The 15,841-nt window shown below is 47.8% G+C and overlaps 1 long non-coding RNA gene across 1 annotated transcript in view; it reads left to right on the plus strand.

Moving 5' to 3' along the window:
- The window catches only part of LOC144767905 (uncharacterized), a 210,204-nt gene that overhangs the window by 191,206 nt on the left and 3,157 nt on the right, over positions 1-15,841 (plus strand). Inside the window, exon 7 of the long non-coding RNA XR_013598382.1 lies at positions 5,052-5,128. This is a non-coding gene — a long non-coding RNA (uncharacterized LOC144767905). The remainder of the gene's footprint in view (positions 1-5,051; positions 5,129-15,841) is intronic.

Genomic DNA, 15,841 nt, shown 5'->3' on the forward strand with positions numbered 1-15,841 from the left:
TGAAAAAATGTTGAATAATTCTTGAAGAATAAAGAGAATTGGAGCCATCCTGCCGGAATCTGGAAATTGCAGCCAGAAAAACCTTCAGGGTAGAGTGAGAGAGGCCTGATATTGCTAATTGTAAGAAAAAATGCAGAAGTTGCTCTGGCGTAGAGTGAACAGGGTGAACATTTATTTTTTCATAATTTGTAAAGCGCAACTGACCCCCTACGGGTAACCAGGCGCTGTGATACAGGCGACTAGCTTATGGCCCGAGAGACTGTGTCCTCTGCCAGGAAGGAGTTAGCAGGATGCCAAGGAGCATACTCGAGGGTAGAGCCAGGTTTTTAACCTTTTTCTAAAGTGCAGGATGTTGTCTATTTGTCTCGTATCAAATGGAAGCGTATTCCAAAGGCGGGACGCTGCCGCACTGAAGGCCCTACTTCCTGATTTGACTTTCCTAACTCTAGGCACCCTCACCAGAGGAGCGCAGTGCTCGTGGAGGGGCATACGATGTCAGTTTCTCCTGCAGAGATTTGGGCCTGTGACCATGTGGAGCCTTAAATACTATACATAGTGCCTTAAATCGTATCCTCTGCGAGACTGGCAGCCAGTGTAAATCTGAGAGTGCCCGGGAGGCGGAGGAGCGGCGTGGTTGCACTAGTACCAGTTTGGCCACCATGGTCTGTACTCCCTGCAATCTCTCAATCAGATATTGCGGGGATTCTAGTAACGGGGCATTACAATAGTCCGGCTTACTGAGGATGGTGCTCCGGACTATCAGTGCTCTGTTCTGTTAAAAGAACATCGGAAGGATTTTTCGAAATGCTCTGATCAGAGTAAAACAACTTCCAGCTGTTTTGTTGACAGTTTTCTAATGTCAATTTGTTGTCAACCATGACTCCCAGATTTCGTACCATGCTCCTGGGAGCCAATGGAGTAGCAGGGGATGTTTGCCAAAACTCAAGCGGAAGTTTAGGAGAGATTCTACCTACTGCACAGTGTAGAATCTCTGTCTTCTAAGAGTTAAACTGAAGAATTTGGATTTGAAGCTTCACACCAAAGATTGAACCATTTCCACTTGAGGTTGTAAGTTTTGATAGTGGAGGGTGCTCTAGCGTTAGTGAGGACCTCCCTGCAGTCCAGAGGAATAATCAAATTAGCAAACTCATAGTGCTAAGGCGCCAGTTGGATTCAGGTGGCAGATCAGGCCGTGGTTTATAGTAAGAAGATTCGAAATTGGGCGCAGCCAAATTGGATTGCACTCCGACAGAAGGAGGATCTCCGTAAACCAGAACTGGCGAGGCCATCTGGAGGCTATGAGAAGAATGCGGCAGGGTTATTTCCGCATTTATCAAAATACCCTTGGGACTTGAGGAATCGGTGGAAAAGCGTAAGCATATTTTTTTGACCAGTTCATCAAAAACGCATTCTCGCACGATTATGAGTGAGGAAGCCAACTTGCATAGAATGGGCCTTTGCGGTTCAGGTTGGTTGCGAATAAATCCAGATTGGGGTGTCCACATAGCTGAAAGATGCGGTCTAGCGTCGGCTGATGAAGTTCCCACTAGTGGTTTGACGAGACCGACCTGCTCAGGGAATCCACTAGAAGGTTGGACACCCCCAGAACATGGACTGCTGTTAAAGTGATCTGATGTTGAATCACCCAATCCCAAATTTGCTGAACTTGTAGGGATAGCAAAGTGAATCTCGTGCCCCCTTGTTTGGTCACATAATGCATGCTTGTTGTGTTGTCCATTCGGATCAACACTGAAGCTCCTTGAATGAGGGTGCAAAAGGACTTCAGAGCCGGGAATATCGCCAGTAATTCCAAAATGTTTATATGCCAAGTTCATAGGTGGGTGTCCCATTTCCCCTTGACTGTGAGGGCTTGAAGATGCGCTACCCACCATTCGAGGGAGGCATCTGTCGTGAGGATGAAACTTGGAGTGTCCACTACAAATGAACTGCTGAGATGTTTGGTATGCGAGTCCACCATATCAATGCTCTTCGTATCTGAGACGTGATGTTGATGACATCGTCAAAGGACCCTGAGACTTGTTGCAATTGGTTGTCAAGTTCCTCCAGTCAGGGTCCCATTTTGAGGCGACAGTTGGGAATTAGGGGAATACAGGAAGACAGCATCCCCAGAAGCAATTTGAACTGTCGAACAGAAACATACTTTTATGTGCGCATGAGAGTTGCCAGTTTGGAAATCCGCTGTTGTCTTTCGTTTGAGACAAAAGCCCTTGTTTGCTGTGTGTCTATGATGATCCCCAAGAAGGTCCTCACTTGAGAGGGGGTAAATTGAGACTTCTCCAGATTGATGGAAAGACACAGAGACCGGCATGATTGAGTGTGTCTGGTTGCGACTGCGAACGACTGTGCCTTTATAAGGCATTCGTCGAGGTAGCGAAGTATTTGGACACCAACTTGACCAAGATATGCTGCCACCGGTGCCAAGACCTTAGTGAACATTCGGGTGCAGAGCGAAGGCCAGTTGGAAGGACTTGGAATTGGAAATCTCTGCCAGTCACTCTGAAGCGCAGGAATATTCTGTGTCTGGGTAGGCTAGGGACATTAAAATAGGCATCTTGAAGGTCAAGTGTTGGCTTGTAATACCCTTGAGACAGTAATTGAAGCACTTCTTGGAGAGACAACATCCGGAAAGTTTGCTTCTTGAGAATCTTTTTGAGGGAACGAAGGTCCAGAATGGGGTGCCACTCCCCCGATTTTTCCTTGATTTGGAAGAATCTGGAATAGAAGCCTGCATCCCCTTGAAGATTCGGTACACTTTGATCGCTCCTTTCCTTAACATGAGATTGATTTGGCATAAAAGTTCCTTCAGACGGGCAGGAGGGGGACCTCTTGGGGAGAATTTGGAGGGAATTTCACAAATTCCACTGTAGTCTCTGGACACTATGTTCAAAACCCATCGATCTGTAGTTATTGCGGACCAATTGGAGAAGAAATGGGAGATCCGCCCTCCAACTTTGGTCGGACTGATGGGAAGAGCGGTTGACAGTTGGCAGTTGTCACTGCTTTTTTGAGGAATCTCTGCCTCAGCAGGAGGATTTCCCTCTGTACTGCTCGTAAGAGGCAGCCTGCGCCTGTCGAAAAGACTGATCTTGCAGGGAGGAGGAGTAACGCGGTTTTCCCTGATAGGGATGGTACTGCTGGTATTGGTTGTAATCTCCCCGAAAGGAAGAGGAGGAGCCACGACCCCACGCACCCCCAAAGGGCTGCATTTTAAACTGTACAGTAGACACTACACACTACACACGGACCCGAGAGGCCTGGAATTTAGATTTTGACATTCCAATGGAAGATCAAGACTGGCAGCGGTTCTGTGAACTAACATGCATCGTTTCTAGTAATGCCCATTTTCGAATGATACATTATAATTTTCTGGGAAGAACCTACTTAACGCCACAAGACCTTTATCGAATGGTCGTGTCTTGCCCAGATATATGCCTGCGCTGCAACACTGTGGGGGCTGATTTCTTACATTAACGATGGCCCTGTGATGCAATACACTCCTTCTGGCAACAAGCTGTCGAAGAAATGGTACATGCCACACAACTAAGTATTGATCCGACACCGAAATGCTGATTATTAAGCCTCATTAGATGCCAGAAGGGCGCAAGATAACCTTTCAATTTGGTCAATCGCCTATGGTACTGGCATGACGTAGAATTGCAATCACATGGCTGTCCCAGCATGCCCCAACGATTGTGCTCTGGCATAGAGATGCGCTCGACTGGGCCTAGCTGAGGAGACACATATGCGCCTTAGCAGAAAGTATGACATATTTGAGGATACACTAAACACTTGCCGTGCTCATACAGATAACTCCTAGCTCCTGCTTCCCGAGTGACAACCGACACAGACACAGACTCTGGCTCTGTAACTGATAAAGCAGAACACTACGACACTGGGGATGAGCAGGGAGGTGTCTCCACATCATAACTGTAAGGTACATTCCCAATTAGGGGAATGGGACACTTATTGATCACCTGGAGAATGGGAAAGCAGATTAGTGCATGTGTAATTATTGACTGCTTCTTGATTAACCTACTGACGTAGAACATATTGGTATTATATGTCGCTGTATACTCTGACTGCCAGGTTGTATGTTTGTATGTTGACAAAATTAAAGTAAAGTTCTAAAAAAACAAAATAAATTAAAGCCACAGACATGAAGTTGGTACCTCTGTATCACTCCTTAGGGAACCCCACCCTGGTAAATATGCTAATGAGGGCCCTAGCCACTGCAGGGGCAGTGGTAGTCCTGAGGGGAATAGCCTCAGAATACCTGGAGGCATGATCTACTACCAGACCTCACTGAAGGACGTGGAGTCACCACGCCACGGCCCGGAGTGACGTGGCTCTTCCAGGTGCGTGGGGGTCTACGGGGCTTTTGGAAAGGGGCTGAGTCAGAGAGGGACGGGAGGGGAGGCTGAGGGGTGAAAGGGACCCAGGGAAAAGGAAATAAGTGAGACGGAAAAGAAAGACAAGAGCAGAAATCATCGGCTACTCTTTTTCTTTTGGTTACTCCAACCTCTACACCCTCCCTTCATATTTATGCATAGCTATTATTTATCCCTCACATCCTCCCTTGACTAAACCATAAAGCAAAAACACTTACCTGAGTCTTTTCCTTCTGTCCGAGGGACGACGGCGGCCGAGGCTCACCTAAGGGACTGAAGTGGAAGACCCTGTGGGAAAGAAGAATACAAAAGAGATAATCAATCATTGTGATTTACTATAATACTAATAAAAAGTGCATACCAAGAAATTATTCAATGCAGTGGGCTCCTTCTTGACCGACTCTTCTAGAACGGGGAGCTACATAGTTTCCCTACAGGGAATGGGAGACAGAAACACAGAGACCAACAGACACATACAGACACACACACACACACACACAGGAAAGCATAGTAGGAAAATGATATATACAGTTTTTATATGCTTGCATATGTACATTGTTTTAGAAAGATGGTGGAACTATTTATTCTGTTCAATGTGCTTATTTTGCTAATTACTTTGATCTGCTTCTATTATCATTGCAGTTGGGGCTGGACTGTTCCCATGAGGCACAGGGTCAAGACTGATTTGCATATGGCCATGTCTGAACTGGGGTGGCATGGTGAGCAAAATAATGATGGATTTACCCAGATCTCTTGACTGAGGATGAATGTTTTTATTTGTTCTGCATTCCGTCCATCAATTGTGTGTCTTTTGCTCTATTATCATTGCAGCACATAAATTCTATACAAGAATTACGATGGTTCAATAAATAATGAAAATGCTAATGTTATGTTATTTTAATTTGATATCGCACACGAATTACCCCTAAGCAGAAACTACTTTAAGGAGAAATTTTGGATTGGTACGTAGAACCCCTCAATCTTTGTGAAGTTGAAAGAAAGGCTCTTTTATAGTTAATGTCTGAAGTTCATCAACTCTCCTTAGTGAGGTTATCGTTATGAGGAACTTTCCATGACAGGAATTGTAACAGACATTTGTGCATTGATCAAAAGGCGGGCCCATTAGCCTTGTAAGGACTATGTTTAAGTTCCACTCTGGAGCAGGGGGAATACTTGGTGGTATAACCCTATTTAATCCTTCCATGAAGGCTTTAATCACTGGTACTCTGATGAGAGATAGGTGTTGTCTATTTTGCAAGTATGCAGCTACGACTCCCAGGTGTAAACAAATGGATGTGTAAGTTAATCCACATTACTGTAAATACAACAGTTAACAAATGATGTTCTGCACAAACGCATCAAGATGATTGATATTGTTGTTACAATAGGCAACAAAAAGTTTCCATTTGCTGCATACATGCTCTAGTAGTAGGCTTACTAGCTTCCTTGAGAATATTCATACAGTCTGGTTGTAGTTGTAAATAACCAAACTCTATGACTTCAGGAGCCAAAACGCTAGGTTGAGTTCTCTCGGAATTGGATGTCTGATTTCTCAATGGCTCTGAGTGAGGAGACAAGGTGGGAGATGTAGCTTTTGATGTGGAATCACTGAGAGTTCTAAGGATGAGAGTACCAAGGTTGACGAGAACATGCGGGGGCAAATAAGATCAGTGAGGGATATTTGTCTGAGCTTCCGAACTAGTAATGGAATTAGCAGGAGAGGCGGAAAAGCGTAAGCAAATATCCCTGACCAAATCATCCATAGGGCATTGCCTTGAGGTGCTGGGTGTGTGAATCTGGATGCATAGTTTGGGCATTTTGCGTTGTGCACTGTGGCAAACAGATCTATCTGTGGAAAACCTCCGCTTTGAACGTAGGGAAGAAGAACTTGGGGATGAAGTTGCCACTCGTGTACTTCCTACCTGTGTCGGCTGAGCAGGTCTGTAATCTGATGGAGATAGATTTTCTGGCGAATCGCCCAATCCCAAATGCGTTGCGCAAGGACCGACAGTTGGAGAGAGTGAGTCCCTCCCTATTCCGGCAGGTAGTACATTGCTGTCATGTTGTCCGTGCAAACTAAGTCAGTCTTGCCTACAAGTTGGGTGAGAAAAGCTGAGTGCTAGGAACACTGCTAGAAGTTCCAGGTAGTTGATGTGGAGACGTTTGTGTTTGTCCGACCACAGCCCCTGGACTTTGTAATGTTGAAGATGGGAACCCCAACCGGTTACTGTGGAATCGGGTCTATGAAAGGCCGCCCTTTTGCTAAGTTTTGAGGGTTCCATCACTGCAGCGAGCGATGGTTGCCACTGTCTACCAACACTAGGTCAGGGTCGCAAATTGCGAAGCTCCTTAATATTAATGAGCTTCCCGCAATTTGCGAGCCCATTGGGAATGCCACCCCTACCAGGGATGGTGGCCTGCTGGGCTCAGCAGACCACCATGTCTGGGACTGCTTTTTAATAAAGCAGCTATTTTTTTCTTTCTTTTTTTTTAAATGCAGCCCGTTTTTCTTAAAGGCCCTTAAAAAATATTTTTAGACACGGTCACAAAGTGGAAGGGGTACCCTGGGGACCCCTTCGAAATTGAGACTGCATTACCACCCTCTTGAAGAGGGTGGTAATTTGCAAGTGGTTTGCGACCGCAATTGTGGTCACAACACATTCACACATAGCATTGCGGACGCAATTAGGGAGGGAATGCCCCTTTCTAAATGCGACTCGCAATTCCTAAATAGCGAGTCGCAAATAAACTGTGACTCGCTATTTTGGAATTGTACATGGCCAACAGTGATTTTGCATGTGCAAACGGGTTCGCAAACCCGTTTGCACATGCAAAATCACGTCGTACATCTGGCCCCCTGTGATTGATTCCACTGACTCTCGACATTGTTGCAGGGGACGCATGTGAAGCCTTGCATGAGGTACGATTGCAACGCAGGATGCCATCATTCCCAGCAGATGCATGAAGGCTTTGGCTGGTAATGATTGGTTGAGTTGAAATTGTAATAGTGTGGCCTGGATATTGTGAATCCTGGCTATATTGGGAGTGGCTAGAGCATTGAGAGTGTTTATGGAAGCTCCCAGATAAGATTGCACTTGTGCCGGACACAGGTGAGATTTTTGTGCAATTATTGTAAAACCCAACTGGTGAAGTAGATGTACTGTTGTCTGATTGTGTAGTGTCCTTGGTGAGAGAGAGGATAACCTGGGTGTCGTGGGCGAAGGATACTATACTGAGTCTGTGCTGTTTGACGATGGTGACAAGGAGGGCCATGTAGATGTTGCAGAGCGTGTGGCAGAGCGGCGATCCTTGTGGTACTCCGCAGTTGATTTCTGTGGGTTTGGAGAGGAAGGGTGGCAGTCTGATTCTTTGGGTTCTGCCGGTGAGGAAGGAGAGGATCCAGTCAAGGACGGTTCCCTGTATGCCGGCATCGTGGAGTCAGCCGGTGAGAGTGCAGTGGGAATTGGAGACACTCGCTGGATTTGTTGTTGTGAACCTTGCGGTGCGAGTGGCGGGTATGAATTGCTATATTCTGCTATTTGCACACAGGTTATCACGCCGAACCTTTTTAAAGTACTGTGGAATCTATTTTAAGTAGCGTTGCTCCCTAACTGCTTTTAATTGCCTTTTTATAATTTTAAAAGCTCACTTACTGCCTAGTTGCACCCGCTGTCCTGTCCGCCGGCTCCCCGGTCCACCACAGGTTTTCCCGCTTAATGTGGAGGGAGTGAAGGCGGGACAGGGACTGAGTCACGGGTTAGAGGTCGGGGGCGGGACCAACACTGCTGGAGCTCTATTTAGGCGGTCATGGGCACATCACGCAGCGGACGTGCCAGCGGCGCGCCAAAGGCAAGCCTGTCTGCGCGCTTCCGCCACCCGCAGGGACCAGGGGCCACCCACTCTGCCCAAATCCCTAAAGTTCAGACCTACTCCCGCGACTGTCTGCTCAACATCAGGGCAAATTGTTACACAAACTGTAAGTTCTTGTCATTAGAGGACCCTGCTTCCCTCTGCCACTGCCCCAAATGCAACTTCTCCTTTTCACACCTCCAGTTAGGAAGAACAGGGGAAATAGGATCCTGCATGCATGAAAAACTGGAGACAAAAAGAGCGACTGTCAGGAACTATAATTTTATTAGCACCAACTGTAGATCTCTCCCTAAACATAAAGAGGATATTTTTAATTTGTTAAATGACCAGAAGCATGATGCGATATTCCTGACAGAAACCTGGCTAAATGCCAGCTCAGACCTTGCTACGGCCCATCCCCCAAATTACACGTTGGTGAGGAAAGATCGGCCGAACAAAGGTGGGGGTGGAATTGGAATTATTTTCAAGAAAAATCTTAAATGCACTTGGGAAGATCTCAATATGGCCAACTGTGAAGCTGGTCTTTTTAAACTTACCCTCACACCCCAAATCAAATTTACCGGAATCCTGATATATCGACCACCAGGGGCGGCAGGGGATTGTGTGGCGGCTCTTTCAAATTGTATCCCGCCATTCTTGATGGAAGTATCCATGTTCTCCATTCTGGGTGACCTTAACCTGCATCTGGAGGAACGTAATTGCCCCATGATCCTCAACCTTCTTTCAGACTTAGAAGCACTTAATATCCAGTTATTGAACGAAGGCCCCACACATGTAGCAGGTCACCTACTGGATCCGATCTTTGCAAATTTTAACAACTTAAGATGTGAGCCCGCATCTCCCATTCCCTGGTCTGACCACTATCTAATTTATTTCAAAATCTGGGTGCCTACTTCAAAAGACCATGTGAATAGAACTGAGGCCTGGTTCAGGAATTGGAAAAAACTGAACATAACTGAGCTCAATTCGCTACTAATACAGTCAAAACCTGATATTAATCTCAGTGAGCTCAAAATCAGTGACCACAAAGAGATCAATAACTGGCTATCGACAGCCGTTCAAACGATTATTCCGCTCACCTTGAGTCTACGGAAATCTTGTAATCCCCCGGTCCAGTGGTTTACGGAGAAATTGAAGGAAGAGAAAAGCAATTGTAAGAAGCTAGAGAGGCATCGGAGGAGAAAGTATGATACAGCCAGCAAGGAAGTCTATAAGTTGGCGCTCAATGCCTACCACTTGTCTTGCAAAAGAGCTAAGGGAGAACACACTAAAAACACCATTTTAGAAGCCCAATGTAATCCCAGCACTCTTTTTAAAGTCCTAAAGGACCTGGCAGGACTGCACTCCAACCAGAACCCCCGACATTGTCTACCACACAATGCAATCTTGTTGCTAACTTTTTTAATGAGAAAATAGACAAGATCTATTCTAATTTCAATGAAGGTTGCGATGCTACAGCCTTCCCACGGGCGACCCCCACTCTTAAGGAGTCTGACAAAAGGGACAATACCCCTGAGTATCTACTCACTGCCTGGCCACCACTAGACACCACTACTTTTAAGGAAATACTAAACAGCATCACCTCAGGTTCACCTCTGGACCCAATGCCAGCACGTATCTTGAAACAGCTAGATCCATACATTTTGGATATAATTAGAACTCTGTTAAATACTTCCCTAACGGAAGCAGTTGTGCCCGTGGACTGGAAGCATGCTATGGTGGTACCTCTGCTGAAAAAGGCTAATTCAGACCTGGAGGTCTTTTCTAACTTTCGCCCAATATCGCTTCTGCTTATTTTTTCTAAAATCCTGGAAAAACATGTGAACAAACTACTAGCGGATTTTGTTAACAGCAACAAGCTACTACACCCCTCCCAATCGGGGTTTAGAAGGGGCCACTCTACTGAGTCTACCCTATTAGGGGTAACTGAAGCGATTCGTAAGGAATTGGACAGTGGTGGCACGGTGGCACTTATTCTTTTAGATTTGAGTGCTGCATTCAACACCATCTCACATAAAGCCCTGTTTCAGGCCCTGGAGGACATAGGGGTAAGAGGCATAGCATTGGAATGGCTGAAACAATTTCTTTCTCACCGGACTTTCCAGGTCTTTTCCAAAAACAATGCCTCCGATGTTTTGAACTCCCCTTACGGGGTCCCCCAGGGCTCCATACTGAGCCCGCTGCTCTTGAATATTTATGTGACCCCGCTGGCCAAAATAGCAGAGGAAATGGGTCTCACAATATATTCCTATGCGGATGACACACAATTAGTGTTCTCTCTATCAACCACCGACAAGTCCAACACCTTCCCCCATCGCAGCGGGCTTCTGAGAATGGCAGATTGGCTGCATACCAAGAAATTAAAACTTAATGGGGACAAAACTGAGCTGGTCATTTTCGGGGAACACAAAGAACTCTGGGGTCTTACTCATTGGCCGACGGAAATGGGCCCTACCCCGGTAGCGGTCCAATCCCCACGTAACCTGGGGGTGATAATTGATGAGAAACTGTCTATGTGTCCCCAAACAGCTAAAACGGCCTCAACTTGTTTCGCCATCCTTAGATGGCTGAGGAAAATCCTATGGCAACTTCCAGAAGGGGCGCAGAGAACAGTTTTACAGGCCCTCATTGGCTCCAGACTTGACTATGGGAATATCCTATATGTAGGAGCCAATAAAGCTATCATCAATCGACTTCAGGTTGTTCAAAATGCGGACGCAAGGCTGCTTCTCCATCTTCCGGGGCGAACAAGTGTTGCGGAACATCTTAAGAAATTGCATTGGCTGTAGATAGCCAATAGAGTTAAATTCAAAGCCCTGTGCTATATGTTCAGAATTGGCACAGGGGAAGCTCCTGCCTATCTATGTAAGCTGGCGCATGAATATCTACCCTCTAGAAACCTTCGGTCAATGCATCAGGCCATATTTTCTGTCCCTAGATTCGAACGAGCACGATTGGGCGGGCGCTCATTTGCCTACTTGGCCCCGGTTTTGTGGAACTCACTGCCACTCGAATTGCGTCTTGAATCAAGGTACCTTCAATTCCGAAAGGGCATCAAAACTTGCCTATTTAATCAATAGACTCCACAACTCCTATTTGTAACTTTCCATCTTATCAAGCCTAAATCAGATCCAAGGCGCCGGGAAACCCTCAGGGTAGCTGTTGTGCCATATAAATGTAATAAATAAATAAATAAAAATGTGTCAAAGGGAAATGCATTAGTTGATGGAGAAGCAAAGAGGATAGCACTGACAGGCTGTCAGCTAGCTATGGTACAGATGATAAGCAACAGCAAAAGCACAGAGGCTACCAATGATTCCCTACACTTTGACCCAATACACATTCAGAGCAATGTTGGCAGGGATGGGATGATCAGGTTATTTTCCCAACGCTGGTACAGCTGCAAGTTTCGCCAAATAGCAGAAAGACTTTGCAGGCAGTGCACCGTTTGCGCACAATACAATACTGGGAAAGGTACACAGACTGCACCTGGCCACTTCCCTCCGCCCCACGGTCCATTTGAGAGGCTCCAGCTGGACTTCATTGACATGCCTTCCACCCACAAGTACAAACGTGTGTTGGTAATTGTGTGCATGTTCAGTAAGTGGACCGAAGCATACCCAACAAAGAACTGTGATGCACATACGGTTGCTAAATGCCTCCTACAGGAGGAGGAGCATCGCGCGCGTCCAAGATGGCCGCGTGAGCTTAGGGCTCCCGTGAACCCTGCTGCCCCGAGAGATATCCTGTCCTAAATCCTGATGCAAGTGGTGGGGACGAGTGGCGGAAGCAGGGAGGACACAAACGCTGTTTTCCGTGTTCTTTTTGACCCCCAACGACCCGAGGAACGAGGAAGGTTTGCGGCCTGCAGGCTTGGAAGCCGTGACCTCGAGTGGATGGGCGATCCCAGTTCGAGTGCAACAACAGCGGTGTCTGTCACCGGAAGTTGCCGGTCCGTCTCCAAGTTTTATCCGGACAAGTCTTGAGCACCTGCCTCATCCGGTGGGGGCACGTGTTCGCACGTTTGTGAACATCGCCGTTTAGAACCACACCACGGATCCGGCGTATTTCTCGAGCGACCGACGGAGATATCGGGCTTCGATGGCGTCTGAGCGACTTGGGATCGGATTTACTTTGCAATATCACCGCCGGGGGTATGGAGAGAGATCGCAGGCGTCATAGCCCTGCTTGGAACACGAAGAGAAACTGTGCAACTGTGGTTGGGTGAATCCCCCCCGTGTCCGAGATGTGATGGCGACTAAACCAGAGGCGGACAAGCAGCAGTCGAAGAACACCAGGGGCTCCCGGCTTATCCAGTCGAACAGGTTTGACCGGTACACGCAGCCTAGGAGCTCCCCTGTAGGTCTCGGAAAGTTGCAAGACGACGAAGTGTGGCCCGAGCCAAAAACACTGAGCCTACGTTAACAGACGTGATGGTGGCCATGCAAGGGGTCCATACCTTCCTGGGAAAGCAAATAGAGGTCCATGGAGCACAAACTAGACACCGTGACCATCAAGGTGAATCTTATCCGGGCTGATCTCGCCAAAACTAGTGAGAAAGTGAAGTCGCTAGACATTAAAACAGCGAGCCTGACCAACGATGTGGTGGAGCTCCAGCAGGAAGTGAGGAACCTTAAGGCTTCCAGCGAGATGGCGGCCCGTAAGCTGGATGAGTATGAAGTAAGGGCCCGGCGGAACAATGTACGCGTTTTTGGTGTCCCGGAGCGGGCCGAGGGTCCAGCTCCGGATTTATTCATGGAGGACTTCATTCTCAACCATCTGAAGCCGAAGGGGCTTAGCAACCTTTTCACGGTGGAACAGGCACATAGGATTTCGTGTGGAAGGCCGCGACCGGGGGACCCGCCTCGACCGATGATTGCGAGGGTGCTCAACTTCAGAGACATAGACGCTATCCTGCAAGCATCCAGAACTGATGGGCCTTTGAAGTTTGAGAACTTCAACATTAACTTTTTTCCAGACTTCATTCAGGCGGTTCAATGGCAGCACCAAAGTTTCGCTGGGGTCAAGAGGCGACTCCGTGACATTGGCCTTAAATACGCCATGATGTTTCCGGCCAAGCTTCGGGTTGAAGCAGAGGATAAGGTCTGGTTCTTCGACAACCCTGAAATCGCTTCGGACTGGGTGGAGGGGCTGGCCTCCCAGAGAGTTCCCCAGAAGCAGAGCGGCGAAGAAGACGAAGGCTCACAAGAACAGTGACATTGAGTTCCATCGAACAATAGGCAGTCACGGTGCTAAAGGGGGGGGGGGGGGTCAGAGGCAGGAAGCTCCCGTTGATATGGTTGAAATTAAAAAAAGGGACAGCTACTCAGAAGTAGGAAACAAGAACGTTTTGATGGCGCGCCTGAAGGTGAGCAGATCATTCAAAGCTCGGATGTGCACCGGGAGCGAATTCCACAGCCCCGCAGCAAGCACCCGGTAAGAGCGGCCACCCATTCGGCAAAGTTTAAAGCGAGGGCAAACTGCCAGATGAAGAGCCTCTGATCTTAAGGATCTCAAAGGGATGTAGGGAATAAGCAAGTTAGTCAGAGCCGGCGGCGACGAAAGTTTCATGATTTTAAAGGCCAGACAGAGCGCTTTAAACTTGATCCTCTGCCTGACCGGTAGCCAATGTAGGGCCGAGATGGTGCCCGAGGCGGAACAGTGTCTGGGAAGACCAACAATGGCCCGCGCCGCGGCATTTTGTACCCTTTGAAGTCTGGATGCCTCAGCTTGATTCACCCCTAGCATCAGCGCACTTCCGTAGTCCAGCCGGGATAAAACTGAAGCTTGGACCACGAGCTGCCAAGTGGGAGGATCGAAGTATTTCAGGACTGGCCTTATGCCACGCAAGATACCATAACAGGTGGCTGCAACCTTCTTCGTGTGGCCTATGAAGGTGAGCACGGGGTCCAGCCAAATTCCTAGATTTTTCCCTTCTAAGGCTGGGATAGGAGTGATGCCCAGCTCTGGAGGCCACCACTGGTCTCCCCATAACTCAGCATGTTTCCCCAAGACCAGCACTTCAGTTTTGGTGGCATTCAACTGTAAGCAATTGGTACGAAGCCAACTCGCTACTGCCACAAGTCCAGCTCGGAATCTGGGGGCCTCCACTTCAGGGTCTCCACTTAGTGTCACCGCCAGCTGCGTATCGTCAGCGTATGAGGTCATCGTCAAACCCCACTGTTTGACGACTGCAGCTAGCAGGTTGAACAAGGTAGGGCTCAACGAGGAGCCCTGTGGGACCCCCAGGCCCAGGGGATGGATGGTAGATTGACAGGGTGGTATTGCCACTTTGAAAGTTCGAACTGAAAGGAAAGGGGTGCAGATTTGGGGGAGGGAAGGGCGGTGTGAAGTTATGTTGGTTTATGTTTTTTTGTGTTTTTGTTAGTTATTGTTATTCTGGCTCAGGTTAAGCGACTATATTGATGCATGGTGTACATGGGTTCTACGGCACGTGATAATAGAGGATCGGGGATGAGAGTGTTGAGTTGGAACGTTAATGGATTGGGTGATAAGATCAAGAGGGGGATGGTCAGTCAACTCTTCAAGCGACATTCCCCAGATGTTGTTTGTCTCCAGGAGACGCATTTAGTTGGCAATAAATGTATGGCCCTCCACAAAGGGGGGTATAAACTGGCGGTGCACGCAGGCTTCACATCCGGCTCCAGAGGAGTGGGTATACTTGTTAAAAACTCCTTCCCACTATCCATACAGGCGACCTGGATAGACCTGAGAGGTATATATGCTGGAGTCTCAGGACAGGTGGGGGGCCGAACAGTCACTCTTTTGTCGATATATGTCCCAGCTGGCCTCCAGGCTGAAACGTTTTGAGATCTAAGTACCATCTTTCTCGCACTTCCTCTTGGAGGCCTGACTGATGACAATTCGTCAGGTTAAGTACAGCAAGGCCACAGGCCCCAACGGCATACCTGTCGAACTGTATAAACTCAACGCCAACAAACTCGCCCCCTACATTCGTGCCATGTTCTTTGAAAGTAGGGAGAGGGGAGAGCTTCAATACGATCAGAGGGTGGCCAACATTGTGGTTATTAACAAAGCAGGCACGCCGGCGGAGAGGTGCTCCTCCTATAGGCCTATATCACTTCTCAATGCCGAACCCAAGATATTGGCTAAGCTACTGGCTACTAGGTTGGTGAAAGTGATTACAACCCTGATTCACCCGGATCAATCCGGGTTTATGCCGCGTCGTAGCACAGCATTAAACTTGCGTAGGCTGCACAGTATTATCGGAGTCTCTAGTAGACTGCAGGAACAGGCGGGGTTAGTATCCTTGGATGCAACTATGGCTTTTGATCGAGTGGAATGGCCTTATTTATTCGCAGTGTTGGTGAAATTGGGTTTCGGGAGTGAATTCATTGATTGGGTGCGCTTGCTCTATGCTGACCCTCTCGCGAGAGTGGTGGTTAACAACTGCAAATCGGAGGATTTCACGCTGGGGAGGGGCACCAGACAGGGATGCCCACTGTCCCCATTGCTCTTTGCGTTAGCTATGGAACCACTGGTGGCTTGGGTGACATGGGACATAACAATAAGCGGACTGC

This window comes from Lissotriton helveticus, chromosome 1_1 (genome assembly GCF_964261635.1).
Source record: "Lissotriton helveticus chromosome 1_1, aLisHel1.1, whole genome shotgun sequence".
Classification (NCBI taxonomy): Eukaryota; Metazoa; Chordata; class Amphibia; order Caudata; family Salamandridae; genus Lissotriton; species Lissotriton helveticus.